The sequence below is a fragment of the Hydra vulgaris genome, chromosome 01 (genome assembly GCF_038396675.1).
Source record: "Hydra vulgaris chromosome 01, alternate assembly HydraT2T_AEP".
NCBI classification, from domain to species: Eukaryota; Metazoa; Cnidaria; class Hydrozoa; order Anthoathecata; family Hydridae; genus Hydra; species Hydra vulgaris.
In genome coordinates this window covers 23,714,809-23,730,374 of record NC_088920.1, presented here as the reverse complement: position 1 = coordinate 23,730,374, position 15,566 = coordinate 23,714,809, and the positions used below count along the sequence as shown (strand labels likewise).

Genomic DNA, 15,566 nt, shown 5'->3' with positions numbered 1-15,566 from the left:
CACAGCTTATTGTTTCCCACATTTAATCAAGCACTTGAGAACCTAAACAAATGGTTTAAGACCAATAAACTCTCCCTAATTTTCGAAAAAAAGTAAGAATACCTGATTTTCTAATTGATAAAACTAAACTTAAACGAGAATACTCAACAAGTTTTTAGTCATATTTCCTAATGAAGCTGGAGTAATCATCAAAGTAATAGAAAACACAATATCAAATTATAAAATATAAAATTTATTGGTATAAAATTTATTTTATTTATTTATTGGTATTACGTATAAAACAGAATTTCTCCTGAACACAAATTGTTTATTTATTTACAGCAACATCAGCTACTGCAACGTGTTTATTTAGCTACATCAGCTACTGCAACGTAATCTGGGCTTATCCTTATCCTTTGAAGTTAAATACAATCTACCCAACACAAAAACGAGCAAGTTGCCTGATATTAAATGCAAGTAATTACGCTAGTGCCAGACCACTACTTAGAGTGGAGTGCTCAATGTTTATGAAATAAATATTCTTAACATACTACTTTTTATGTTTAAAAATGATATGCAACTAAGCATTTTCTAAACACACTTTTTTTCTTTAAACCACAAATACCAAACTAAATGCTCAATGACTAACTTTATTATAGTAAAGCAAGCTGATTTTTGATGTCTTGCCGAGGCCCGCGGTTATGGAACTTTCTTTTAACCAGTAATACAGAAACTTCTATTTCAGCTCAACATTTTACACGTGCAGTAAAACAACACTTACTTGATGTTGGTACAAAGCAATTACTGTCATATTGTTAAAAACATTTGCTAATCTTTGTTATTTAATGTCTTACAAATTGACGTAACATCTTTATTTATCTTGTATGATACTTAAAATATCTATGATATTTAATTTTATAATATTGACGCAATTTATAGATGCAATATAATACAGATTTATTTGGTATTGTATGTGTATATGAACGGACAGTATGTGTGTGCGTGCCTGTGTGTGTGCGTGTGTGCGTGCGTGTGTGTGTGTGTGGGGGGGGGTATGTGCGTGTGTGTGTGGGTATGTGCGTGTGTGTGTAATAATAGTAAAAGTAGAATAAAAGAGAGAATTAAAAAAAAAAAAAGAAGAAAAAAAAAAAGAAAATCAATTTTTCTTTTTTTCTGTAAACAGTAAATTGATTGTTAAGACAGTTGCCGCTTTCAATTCTTTTTTCCTTTTTCATTTTTATCAGTTGTATTTTTCAGTTATTAATGGGACTAATGATAAGACCAGCTCCGGTCGAAATTTTTATGCGTTATATTTTTATGCTGTAAAAACATTGTAAAAGCTTATTTCAAATCACAAAATAAATAAATAAAACTTATAATGTTACTAAAACTTATGTTATTAAAACTAATGACAATTTTAAAGTGACAGAAAAAGCTGTTGAAATGTTTGGGATATGTCGAAAACAAAGGTGTAGGGGAGACCAGGGCTGGTTGCAACAGGGGTAAGTTGCAACAATATGTTTTAAAGAATGGTTTTTATATATTATTTCTAAATATTTTCTACATTATATAACTATAATAATAACACGTCAGCTATAAAAAACTTACAGTAACAATTAAAAATTTTAAAAGTTATAGATGATTATGTTTTTTCAATGAAAAATTCTTTTTTTTTTTTTTCGAAGTTTTTTTGGGTTCACTGGAAACTTAGAAATTTATGACCATAATAAAATAATGGTAAGTTAAAAATAACTTTTTCAAATACAAAAAGCCTAAAAAAGTTATATTTATTTAATGTAAATAACTATATACATTGATTAGAGTGATCATGACGCCTACAGGGTAAAGTTGCAATAAATTGGTTGGGGTCAAGTTGAATCATAAAATAAATGAGTTTTATTGATTTTACGCACTTTTCTAGTTATTTCTAAAGTAACCGACGTTATTTTAACGTCGACGTTTTTTTAACGTCGATTTTTCTCCGAATATCTCTACATTAATAACAAAAAACATTTAAGAAATCTAATTGATGAATTGAAATATAATTATTTTGTTTCTTTAATACTATTTTGTTTTTTAATGAATGTTTATTGAAAAGAAACTTTTTTTTTTTAATAAATTTTAATTGTGTTAAAAACAGAACTTAAATACCCTAAAACCTTCTCTTGCATTTTTCTAAACAAATTTATCGTTTATTGACTAGAAGAATAGTATTTTTTTTAGAAACACTTTAACTTTCACACTTGGGAGTTAAAATAGTAAATTAATTTAAATATTAATCCTTCTTGTTTAATTTCTTCCATCTCTGAAAGCGTTAAATACAATTATCAGTTTACTAAACAAGTCAGGTGTATGTGAATTCTCTCATAATAAAAGTATTGCAGTTTAACGAAAATACTGGTTTCCTTTCATGTAATTATCAAATTTTTGTTGCTAAATAGAAATTAGAGATTCACTTGTAATATTTTTTTGAACTCTGCGAGACTTTCAAAGTATTGTGTTGCAACTTGTCCCGGTTTGATTTCACTATTGCGAAACAACTAAGTTTTATATTTATCAATGTTGGTTCAGTACGTCACTAAGATCTATTATATAGCCCTGATAAAAATTTGCAAGAAAAAAATTAAAGTTATAGGAGATATAGTTTTTTAAATTTTGTTGCAACTAGGTCTCCCCTGAACTTTATTCTATTTGCATCAAATCTATTTATGACAAGTATAATATTCATTTGTCAAATGAAGTCAGAAAATAATGACGATTATAAAACAGATTGTTGTAGGTAAAAAACAATGATTCCGAGAATAACAAAAAAGCCTTCAAAAAATTTATCATAAAAATATTTTGCATCTGCAATTTTTTAAAAATAAGTATGAAGAAAAAAGACATGACATTGTCTTATATCTATGATCCATTAAGATGGTGAGAAATTTTTGAAAAATGGAGTAAAACTAAACATCCACTTATACGGGTTTGAATGCTAAAATGTTTTAAAAAGAATTTAAAAAATTAATAAAAAATATTTATAAAAATAATAATAAAAAAGTTATATAATTTAAAAGCAGAAATACTAGTAACGTGTGTAAAAATTTCAAATTATTTTCATATATAAATATTATATATCATTAGATAGAGCATTAAATTAGTATTACAATAGTGAAAATTTCATAAAAAACGCATAATTCCACAAAAAGTTATGCCCGTTTAAGTAACAAAATTTCATTGTAAGGATTGCTTAAGAAAACTGCAACCAACATAAGAAATTCGCGTCCGGCTAACGGTACTTTTGTAATAACAACATCTAATGTTAAAATGCGCATTTTTTGTTTCGTTTGAATTTTTTTTTTTTAATTTTGTCATTAAAAATAAGGTTTTACGATGTTTTTACAACATAAAAATATAACATTAAAGTTTCGACCGAAGCTGGTAGAAGACACGGTTTTAACATCCAGCCCCGTTAATATAACTAAAAAATTCGATAAAAATGAAAAAGGAAAAGAGAAACTAAAGAGAAAACTGATTTAGCAATCAATTTACAATTTGCAGAAAAAAAAGAAAAAATTAATTAAAAAGATTAATTCTTTCTTCTTATTATTTTTTTATTTCTCTTTATTTTATTTTATTATATTATTTTATATTATATTATATTTTATATTATTATGTTATATATTATATTATTATTATATTATTATAATATTATTATATATTATTTTATATATATATATATATTTTATATTATTATATTATATATTATATTATTATTATATTATTATATATTATTATATATAATATATTATTATTATATTATTATTATATTATTATATTATTATTATATTATTATTATATTATATTACTATTATAATATTATATTATTATATTATATATAATATATTATATATATTATATTATTATTATATTATATTTTATATTATTATTATATTATATTATATTTTGTATTATTTTATATTATTTATTATATTATTTTATTATATTATTTTATTATATTTTTTTATTTCTCTTTATTTTATTCTACTTTTATTTTTATTATACACGCACGCGCACACACGCACTCACACACACACAAATATATGTCCGTTCATATATACATACAAAACCAAATAAATCTGTTTTATATTCCATCTACAAATTGCGTAAGATATAATAAATATTGCATTTACAAGTTGCGCTATTATTGTAAAATTGAATAATATCATACATGTTTTAAGTACCATACAAGATAATTAAGATGTTGCGTCAATTTAGAAGACCTTAAATAATTAAGATTATCACAAGTTTTTAATAAAAGGATAGTAATTGCTTTGTATCAAAATCAAATAAGTGTTGTTTTGTTGCACGTTTAAAATGTTGAGTTGAAGTTTAAGTTTTTATATTACTTGTTAAAAGCAAGTTCCATAACCGCGGCACTCCATAACCGCGACCCTCGGCAAGATATCGAAAAATCAGCTTGTTTTGATATCGTTTTTGGTATAATAAAGTTATTTATTGAGTATTTAGTTTCGTATTTGTGATTTAAATAAAAAAAGTAAGTTTGGAAATAAAAGAAAGAAAAAAAGTAAGTTTGGAAAATGCTTGGTAGCATACCATTTTTAAACTTAAACATAAAAATACGTATATTAGGAATATTTATTTCATAGACATTAGGCACTCCAATTTCTTATAGTAATGGTCTGGCACTAGCGTATTTATTTGCATTTAATATCAAACAACTTGCTCGTTTTTGTATTTTGTAGATCATATTTAACTTTGAAGGATAAGTACTTGCCCAGATAACGTTGCAGTAGCTGATGTAGCTATGAATAAATGCAAAATAAATATTTTTTTAACAATTTGTGTTCAAGAGATGTTTTGTTTTATACATAATACCAATAATTTTAGATATTTTATTTTCTATTACTTTGATATGATTACTCCAGCTAATGTTATGTTCAGAAGATGTTAAGAATTACGCCTAAAAACTTGATTGAGTTTATGTTTAGTTTCATCAGTTAGTAAATCAGGTAGTTTTAAGGGGAGGGTTTCAGATTTTGATAATTTTGTAAAAAGAATATATTTACTTTTTTTGACATTTAGAGAGAGTTTCTTAGCCTTAAACCATTTGTTCAGGTTCTCAAGTTCTTGATTAACAGTGTTAAATTATAGGCTAATGTTTGTGTGGCTAAAGAATACTTGCGTATCATCAGCAAAAAGAACAAAGTTAAATATGTTAGAAGATAAGTAGATATCATTAATGTAAACGAGGAATAACAATGGACCAAGAATTGATCCTTGTGGAACCCCACAAGTAATGTTTTCAAGTCGTATTATAGTATTGTTATATGATAAAGCTTGTTTCCGATTATTAAGGTAGGAGCAAAACCATTTTAAATTGTTATTTCTTATTCCATAATTATACAGTTTATAAAGAAGAATCTCGTGGTCAACTGTGTCAAACGCTTTTAAAAGATCGAGAAAAATCCCAAGAGTGTATTTATTGTTGTCAAACCCATTTAAAATTTCGCTGACAAGTTTGGCTACAGCGTGTTCTGTTGAATGGTGTTTTTGAAAACCATATTGGTTATTATTTAGCAGGTGGTAATTTACCAGATAGTTGTAAAGTCTATTGTGCATTATGCGCTCTAATATTTTAATTACACTAACAACAGCATTCAGACAGTCAGCTAATGTTTCACTCATGTCATCAGTTATTGGGCAAAAGCTGATTATTTAATCAAAGACTGGATCTTTAATTTTTTGTTTAATTAGATATAGAGTATTCTTGCTGCTCTCGATAAGAGCATTTCGAACATCTTTGATTACCTGAATGCCAGATATGTAGTCAAGTCATATGTAGTCACCTAACCAGGTACAGCATAAATTTTTTTCATTCAAGGACCAGTCAGTAGCTTTCCAATTAAAGCTAGGGCACACAACTCACGGATAGCTGAATTAAAAAAGTCAGTAAATAATAAACCATAATATTAGCCTTTAATAGTCTACAATCTCCTAGCAACCTGTAATTAACCTAGCAACCTGTAAGTGTCATAACTATTGGTTTTAAAAGCTTCATACTTTTTTATTTCATACATAAGCTATTTATTACTTACTTTTTTTAATTTAATATTTATTACTTACTTAATTTAATATTTATTACTTACTTTATTTAATATTTATTACTTACTTAATTTATTACTTCATGCATAAGCTTTATTATTAGCAAGCCTCCCTATCAATACGAGAACTGAACGTGAACAAGAATGTAAACAATCATATATAAGATTCACCTGTTTCAGATGTAAAGTCTTGCAAGAAACTATTTCTCAAACCTCCGAGCCAGAAAACAGAAATGTCTTAAATATTGCATAGTGATGAATCAAAATGCCGCATGTGTGAAAAGAATGTGTAGCCTGTTCTCTCTGTAGTGTGGTAGCAGTCCTCAAAAAGCTACAAAACCCTTTGGGTCACCTTTAAATAACATAAAGTATATTGTTTTATAGACGGCAAAAAAGCATGTGAAATAAAAAACATTTTTATGCTAATTGTAAAATCTGTTTTAGGTTTAAAACTCATTATTCACAAAATTACAGTTTCACTAAAGTAAAAGTGTAAGATTAAGATTATACATGTATACGTAGCATCTTCGTAGCATCTTTGTAGCAAAGTTTGTTCAGCTGTAAAACAATACTTGCTGCAATGCAGTCTTTTTCAAAAAGTTCTATTTTGGAAGTCTCTAATGCGTTAAGTGAAGACTTGCAAGCACTGGTCATTGCGTCCAAGTGGGGAAGTTTTTTTAGACTGTGTGGGGAAGACTTGTGACTGTGTGATTTGTGACTGTGTGGTGAAGACTTGTGACTGTTTTTAGACTGTGTGGGGAAGACTTTTAGACTAATGGGGAAGAAAATTTAGTTCATTTAATAATTTCTGCCAAATAAGGTTTAACTTTGTGATTGTCGCATTGTTTGTTGCAACATTGTCACTCATTGTATTAGTTATACTGCCAATAATAGTGTTATTGTTGTTATTTGGCCTGCGAAAACTTTTTTGCATATATCAATGAATAGATTTGAATTTCTTAAAAAATTGCGTTCATATAACTTGGATGTAATGATGCGCAATCTGATTTCGAAAAATTTTGAAGTTAAAAAGAACTTATTGACTATTTCCTCAGTTTTTTAAACGATTCGCTGTTGATTGTAAATATATACAGTACATGTCCATTCTTACATTCAATGTTTAATTGAGCAGGCGATGCAAAGTTGCTAAAATATATGTCTGCTCTTTTTAGGTTAATTTCATTAAGTAACTTATTCGGTTGTAGGTTCATAAAATAAAATTATGTACCAATTAAGTGGACATTTTAATAATATTTTTTAAATGTACGTACATTAAAAGCATATTATTAATAATCTCAACTTAACTGGTTTATTTTCTACTAGTATTATATGTATAAATATAAATATTTTCATTAAATTACTTATACCAATTTCCACCTAATTTATAAAGTTAACTTATCGTAAGGTAACTTTAACTTTTTTATACTTTTTTAACGAAACACTTTTAAAAAAATTTATATGAAAAGTCAACATATTTTTAAAATGAAAATTCAATAATAATAAATGCTCATAACCGACAAAAACACCTTCCGAACCACCATAAAAAAATAATATTGGGTACCTCCAGGGAGTGCAAAAATAGAATGTGAGAGTGCAATTTTTTTTAGTTGAAATTTGACAGGTACGTAGAAAATAGATGTCGAAAATTAAATGAACATATTAAAAAAATAAATCAACATGTCTTCAATATCAATACACTTCCACAACAGAAACGAAGTTTTTAATTTCAATAAAATGATTGAAAACGTTAGTAACTGCAAAAAAAAAAACAGCCATATAACAAACTTTAAACCTTCGACTTTTAAAATAAAGTTTAAGTTGATATAAGATTCTAAAAAATATGGTAACAAAACTCATCTTTACGATACCTACGCCAAGCACGCTGTGAAAAAGTAGGTCACAGATTTTTACTTTAAAATCGGTGCCGTAAAAGCCAGATACACTCGTACTTAGAAATACTGACATTGAAAAAAGCAAATATTTCTATTGTTTTACTTAATCCACGAAAGGTTTGTGATTCAGCAGCTCTCTCATCATCATCTTCATCGACAATTGAAACAAATTCGCCTCATTTAGCTATACCAAATTAATTACTTTGCGTACAAAAATACAATTAACAAAAACAAACTTTTTTTTTTTAAAAGCCAAGCGAAAAAAAATATATAGGTATTCTCACCGTAAAGTAAAACACGGTCGTGTGTCACCCAGTATTTTTTTAAACGTTAAAAAATATTTAACGCTTGCGTTACAAATGCAACCTTAAATTACAACTTATCCTTGACAAAACCTGTCAAATGTCAAAGCATTTGACAAAGGTGATAAAAGCAACTTTACTTATTTTTTTCCTTCTATTTCTTTTAATAATTACAATTATATAAAAATAATGTTTTACCATGAAAGTGCGCAAATAAATAAATAAAAAACATGTTTATCTGAAAATTTAAATAAATAAGACAGAATAATAAAAGAGAGAATTAATAAAAAGGTAGAGTTGTCTTGCCTGAATGATCCTGCCGTATAATCATAATACTCTACGAATATTTTTGTTTGTGTTGGCTGCGTAAGAAGATTTACATCCTTTTTGCGATTTCCGTAACCAAGGTTACCATGATAGTTGAGACTATTAAACTAGTGTTAATAAATTCAAAATATTGTTGTGTCTTTTGAAACAACAAAAATAGATCAGCAAATTTTTTTATTGACGACGCCGTTAAGATTTCTACCAAGCTTTAGTTAATATCACCGTAGCGACAATGTAATTAATATTTTAATATAAACTTGGAGTTTAAAGTCTCAAAATTCAGACGGTTAAAACTTTGCACGGAAGCAAAAACAGTAAGTTATTAAAACAAAACTTCCACTTAAATCAGAAATTATTCTTACAATCGCTTTTCGTTTTGCAAAATAATTGCACGGTTGTTTTTTTAAATACTTTAATGATTCACGTGGTTTCTTGTTAATAGATTTGATAAAATATTTAAAAAACAAAAATCACATTTAAAAATAAAGCAGTTACTTCTTCATAAAACATTCAAGTAGTTTATTTTACACATCCCATTGCCTGCGCCCGACTTAGAAACTTTATATTATTCTTTAGAAGGAAACGAGCGCGTACGCAGGTTTCCGCTACCAGAAATTATACTGTCGAGTTACCGACGTTAGCGGTAATCGCAGAGGTCAGCCTTGAGCGATGTGCAATGCTCAAGCCTCACTCTGGAAGAAACCCCTTAAGGATGGTATCGTGGTTTATTCTCCGCCAGCTAATTGCCTTGTGGAGAAACCCCTTAAGGATCAGATTTCTTTCCCAGTCAGGTAAGTATGTCACATATCGTAATTTTTGAATTCATTCACGACACCATATAACTGCAATTGTGGGTTCACAATTATTTTCATTATTTTTAACAAAAAAATAAATATTTCGATAGCATTAAGAGGCATTAAAATGGCAATTGTCCTAAAAACACTGAATTGTGTAGTTAATAATAAATAATGAATAAATTATTTTTTTTTGAAGTTGAATTTATTTTTGCATAACTATTTAAACTTTTTAATTCAAATTTATTGATTGTTTTTACTGAGCGTTTATTTTCTTGGCGCAAACTAAAAACTGAAAAAAAAAGAATTGTTTTTGAATAAGTTTACAAATAACGTTATATTTATTTATAATAGCCGATAAACCTTTTTTCTTAAATCATGCAAAAGCGAAAACAATATTCTAATATTTAATTGTTTCTTATAATCAAACAAATCTTTTGAAAAAAAAAAAAAACTTTTTATGGTTTGGTTTTTAAACAAAATCTCGATAAAACCAAAAAAAATGTATCAGAAAAAATTATTAAAACTAAATAAATTATCCTGATAAATACATAAAAAGAAAAATATTAGTTAAGTTTAGTTTGTTAAGTTTAATCGCAAACTTTGTACTTTTACCTAATGAACAAACAATGTGTCTTTAGCCGAATCTAATTTTTTAAACCAATACTGAAACCAAAAATTCGGATTTTTTTTTGTTACTTCTATTTAATTTTTTATAGTTTTTGTTTTAGGTGACACATGTCAAAGAGCACCGCGGAAGAACTTTTACATATAAGATTCACGCCTTATTCCGTGCGAAATGTCCAAAATATACTCAATTATATGTGTTGACCAGTTATATCAAATGAGGCTAAAATTGTTGTTATTATTGTATGCCGCGAATCATTAAATTCTTCAACTATTTGATCGATTTTCACGACATTTGTTGTTCGTATATGACTCTTAAATTGAGGTAATTTGTTCTGCAGCTAGCTTCTGGACAACCTGTTTGAATGATCTGCATACGCACATGACTTTATACACTTTTCTTTTCGAAGCTCGATTGCCAGTGCACACGAGGAAAACGTTTATATAACTTGCTGTAAAGAATCGTTCAGTCATCTATCAGATTTAATAACATAATATTTATATTATGTTAATATTTTTATGTTTTTAATATAAATATATGTAGCATAATATAAATACTATGCTATTTATCACTAGTCAATTCAAAATTTAGTGCAATGATTTCACGGTACCTGAAAATGTCTAAGTTGTTAACTATCGACCGTGATTAAAGATTAACCGCCATCAATTAAAAAACTAATTTGTAATATTTTCGACCTTTTACTGAACTCTAGTCAATTTTCGTTTTTACGGGACCTTTAAAAAAATAGTTCCTCGGCCCACTGGTAACTGGTAACTAAACCCTTTAAACACATAGTTCCTCTGCCCACTGGTAACTGGTAACTAAACCCTTTTTTTTGGGTGGCATGTCTAATAATTTTTAATTTTTAATTGTTTGTCCAACCCCTCTGAAGCTTATTACGACCCCCGTGTTAATTTCTGAACCAATTAGTGAATTAGGTTAACAGCTGAAGCCATTTAAGATGTCAAAAAAGCTTGTTCGTGGAGAGAAGGATAAATATTCTTTAGCTGAAAAAGAAGAAGCTATGCGAAAAATATAAAGTTGAGTACGATGCTAAGTGTAAAGAATTCAAAAGCATAGTGAGCTGGAATGATGGTATTACAGGGGACATCCAGGTAAATGGCACAAATATTCATGCTCCCTGGAAAAAGAAGTATCGCAAACTTGAACAGAGACTTATGATCAACCAATTGGCTGCTAATCCAAACAAAGATTCCTTGACCTAATGTAACAACCTAACCGTAATAATATGATGAGAATGCTGGTTGAAAGTCTTGCAATTGATATCCCAGCATGCGACAAAGTTTACCAGTGCTCTTGATGGAAGTTAAGACTACTAAGCATCATAGAAACTGATGAGCTTAGTTGGGGAAGATCTTAAAAAGTTCAGAGCAGAGTTAATGAAATCGAAAAGCCAAAACCAGTTTAAGGATTTGCAGATGCGTATTACTCCACCAAAGGACGTTTGTCGCAAAAAACAAGATAAATCTCTAGAACCAGTCAATGAAGGTGACCAGCTATTTGATTGTGAAGGTGATAAAATTGAACTAGCTGATGTTAACAAAGAGCTTTATAGCGAAGGAATTTTCGCAGAAAAACAAAATACCGTCGAAAGTACTAGCTCGGAGCAATAACATTGGAAATATTTTTACAAAAACAATAACATTGGACTGTATTTTTACAAAAACAAAAATTATTTAAAGCATACAAAACAAAAACAAAAAACATCGAGAAAAAGAACTCAGAGTGATCCAAATTTAAAAAGCTTGAAATAAAAAGTGGAAATTAATATTATTTTTTTAGAAGCTGAATTTCAAGCTGTTTTTCGCAACAGTCAAATAGATGTTACATTACAACCTTTAGAGTCATCATCAGCTTTTGCAGAAAAAATTAATATAAATGTAATGTATATGTAAAAAAAGTATATATAAATATTAATGGTCTATTATATAAAAATGTTAGTCATAGGTTATTGTCACATGATGTTAGAAAAAATCTGAATCAAAAGACCGCACCTAATGAGATTAAAAGAATGATTTTTGCAACATATTCGTCATTTCAGTTAGTTAAACATCCAGAATTCCAAAAACTTATGTTAATGTGGTTCAATAGAAAAGGACGTGGTTCAACAAAAAAGGACGTGGTTCAACAAAAAGGACGTAGCTGACAAACTTCTACCAATAGTGTTTATTAAAGAAAAGGGTAAAAATAAAGACGCTTTTAATGTTTATATAGTGTATCTGCTATATTTATTTTATTTTGTTTTAAAATATGACCAAAAAAAATTTTAAATGATTTTTAATTATTAAATCAAACATAAAAAGAAAAATTTGATTAAAATCATTAGTCATCCATGAAAATCATTCGATTTAAAACGCTGATTTAAATCGATGTGATTTAAATTAGCTAAATCTGAATCGTATATAAATGATAACACAAAATACAGCTTAGGACTGATTAATTTTTAACTTATTTATGTGATATTTTAGTCTGATTGGCTCAGACCATTGTCAGACGTAAAATAACGTGAAAATAACTGCGAATTTAATAAGTGCAAGCTGGCATAGGTGCGAAACAGCTGCAATGCATGCTGATTTGCACTTACAAGCTGAGCAACTTGGTTAACTAGCTGGAACAGGTTGATCAACAAAATTGCTGGCTTCTGGCTGCGCAAGTTACTAAAAAGGTGGTAATGTTTTCAACAAAACAATGTAATCAAAAGTAATGCATTGCAACGTTAAAAATAAAAATGTAGGACTACGCAAACTTTCTTAACAAAGTTTATTATAAACATATTTTACGTTTATAATAAACTTTGTTAAGAAAGTTTGTGTAAAATATTCAAATTATTTGCTTTTAAACAGATAAGAAATTTGTTAAAAATATACTTCCTGAAATCTATCTAGTCTTATTTCTTAATAGAGTCAAGACTTTCTTTTAGTATATATCTAAGAATTGTTTAAATATAAATGTAAGTAGAGGCCCACTGATTGGTTTAGCAAGTTAAATAGTACCTTCGGGAGATAATTTTATAATTGGAAATGACTTGAAATGCGATTTGTTCGGCTGTTTTGTCATTTTATGCTGATAATTAAAGAAGGGTTTCCCTAAATTTATTTGAGAGCGTTAGTGGGACAAATCTTTTCCTAAACAGCTGAGATATGTGCTGCAACGCACTCTTGCTACTTTCTCACTGGTGGTTTGTTCTCCAAAAGAATGTTTTTCATGCAACTTTGATTGGTACAATGTGTTGTTGTCTAATCAGCAGATTAGACAACAACACATTGTACCTTCTGTTTCAGGTCTCACTTATATTGACTTGAGATTAAACAAAAAGGGAATTGCAAAAAAAACTTCTTTCTCCTCTTATTTACTGCGCAAAGTAGTCTACACGATTTGCAGAGTCTTTGTGGAACCTTAGAATTACTGATATTGATGTTGGTCTGGTTCAGTTGGCATACTTGATCTGTTCGGAAAGCAGTAAGCAGTATTAAACATTGATTCAGACAAAGCTACCACACAAACTTTTAATTTTCATCATGAATCTTTTCTTGACTTGGTATTATGGCCATTCACTAAACCTAACTTCACTAAACCATACTCTGTCATTTACAAAAATTTATATTGGCTAACAATCCGCTTAACATACTTACATAATTAACATAATTATTAAAAATTAAAACAATATAAATTAACATACTTACAAATATTATTAATTAAAAACTATTAAAATGAAGAAAATTATTACTTAAATTACAAGGAAATAATTCTTAAATAACTTTTTCCTTACAAGGAAACAATTATTTAAATTAATGATACTCGTCACACTTAATGACAATTTAGATGAGACCTTATTTAATGACACAGTCCAAAGAACAATTTTTAGTACTCTTCAAAAAACTCTTCTCCTATCCATAAAATTATTTTATTTTGATAGATGTTTTATTTTTTGTACCTTTGCAATTTTAAAAATTTTTTGTTTCAAAGCAATTGCAATCTGTAAAGACTAATTTTTTTCGGACTGGCCGAACTTTCGAAAGTTTCAGCGGTCACACAATATGTAAAACTATCTTCAGTTATTTTAGTCAAAATATTTTTCTCAGGTTCAGTTTTTCACAGATTTTCTCACAATTTTTCTGCTTTATGAGAAATAAATATTTTTTGTTTTCTATAAAGGTACCGCTAAAAAATCTTTTCAGCCATTTTTATAGCATTTTGACAGTACTTTACATCATAGAAACTTCTAAAATTTTTACGCAATGCATAAGCGGAGTCAAACCATGCTCTAAATATCAAAATAATATTTCAGTATTAATTTGCTATTTGTTATAACATTAAATGGTACACGTACCAATAAAAAAACTGTAAAAAATTTTTTTCTTATTACATAGTAAAACACTTATGTAACCATTATTTTAAAAATAGTTATCGAATATCACAGTAATCGGTATCGTTTTGACGTATAAGTAGCAAAAAAAACTTACAAAATATAAAGAAATCTGCCATAAATCTTTAACCAGTTAACCAATCAGAGAGTAGGGTTCGGGATAGACCACATTTGAATCAATTTTTACCAAATTATATAAATTGGTTCTCATTTTACAGGTGTTTTTATGGACTCGCTATGAAGTCAAAATTTCACTCATTTATGGGCTCACTATGAAGTCGAAATTTCACTCAATTATGGGCTCACTATGAAGTCAAAATTTCACTCAATTATGGGCTCACTATGAAGTCAAAATTTCACTCGATTATGGGCTCACTATGAAGTCAAAATTTCACTTAATTATGGGCTCACTATGAAGTCAAAATTTTACTCAGTTATGGGCTCACTATGAAGTCAAAATTTCACTCAATTATGGGCTCACTATGAAGTCAAAATTTCACTCAATTATGGGCTCACTATGAAGTCAAAATTTCACTTAATTATGGGCTCACTATGAAGTCAAAATTTCACTCAATTATGGGCTCACTATGAAGTCAAAATTTCACTTAATTATGGGCTCACTATGAAGTCAAAATTTTACTCAATTATGGGCTCACTATGAAGTCAAAATTTCACTCAATTATGGGCTCACTATGAAGTCAAAATTTCACTCAATTATGGGCTCACTATGAAGTCAAAATTTCACTCGATTATGGGCTCACTATGAAGTCAAAATTTCACTTAATTATGGGCTCACTATGAAGTCAAAATTTCACTCAATTATGGGCTCACTATGAAGTCAAAATTTCACTTAATTATGGGCTCACTATGAAGTCAAAATTTTACTCAATTATGGGCTCACTATGAAGTCAAAATTTCACTCAATTATGGGCTCACTATGAAGTCAAAATTTCACTCAATTATGGGCTCACTATGAAGTCAAAATTTCACTCGATTTAGGGCTTACTATGAAGTCAAAATTTCACTCGATTATGGGCTCACTATGAAGTCAGAATTTCACTCAATGTGAACATTCAAATTAAGTTTTTTTCGCCGATAAACTTAAAAGATTTCAAAATTTGCATCACAGGGTACCTTAATGTGTAACCTA

At 28.3% G+C, this 15,566-nt stretch overlaps 1 non-coding gene across 1 annotated transcript; it reads right to left on the bottom strand.

Annotated features, from left to right (window-relative positions):
• Positions 1 to 9,184: 9,184 nt before the first annotated feature.
• LOC124810665 (U1 spliceosomal RNA) lies at positions 9,185 to 9,354 on the bottom strand. The gene has a single exon (XR_010636079.1). It is a non-coding gene; the product is annotated as a U1 spliceosomal RNA (small nuclear RNA).
• Positions 9,355 to 15,566: the final 6,212 nt, after the last annotated feature.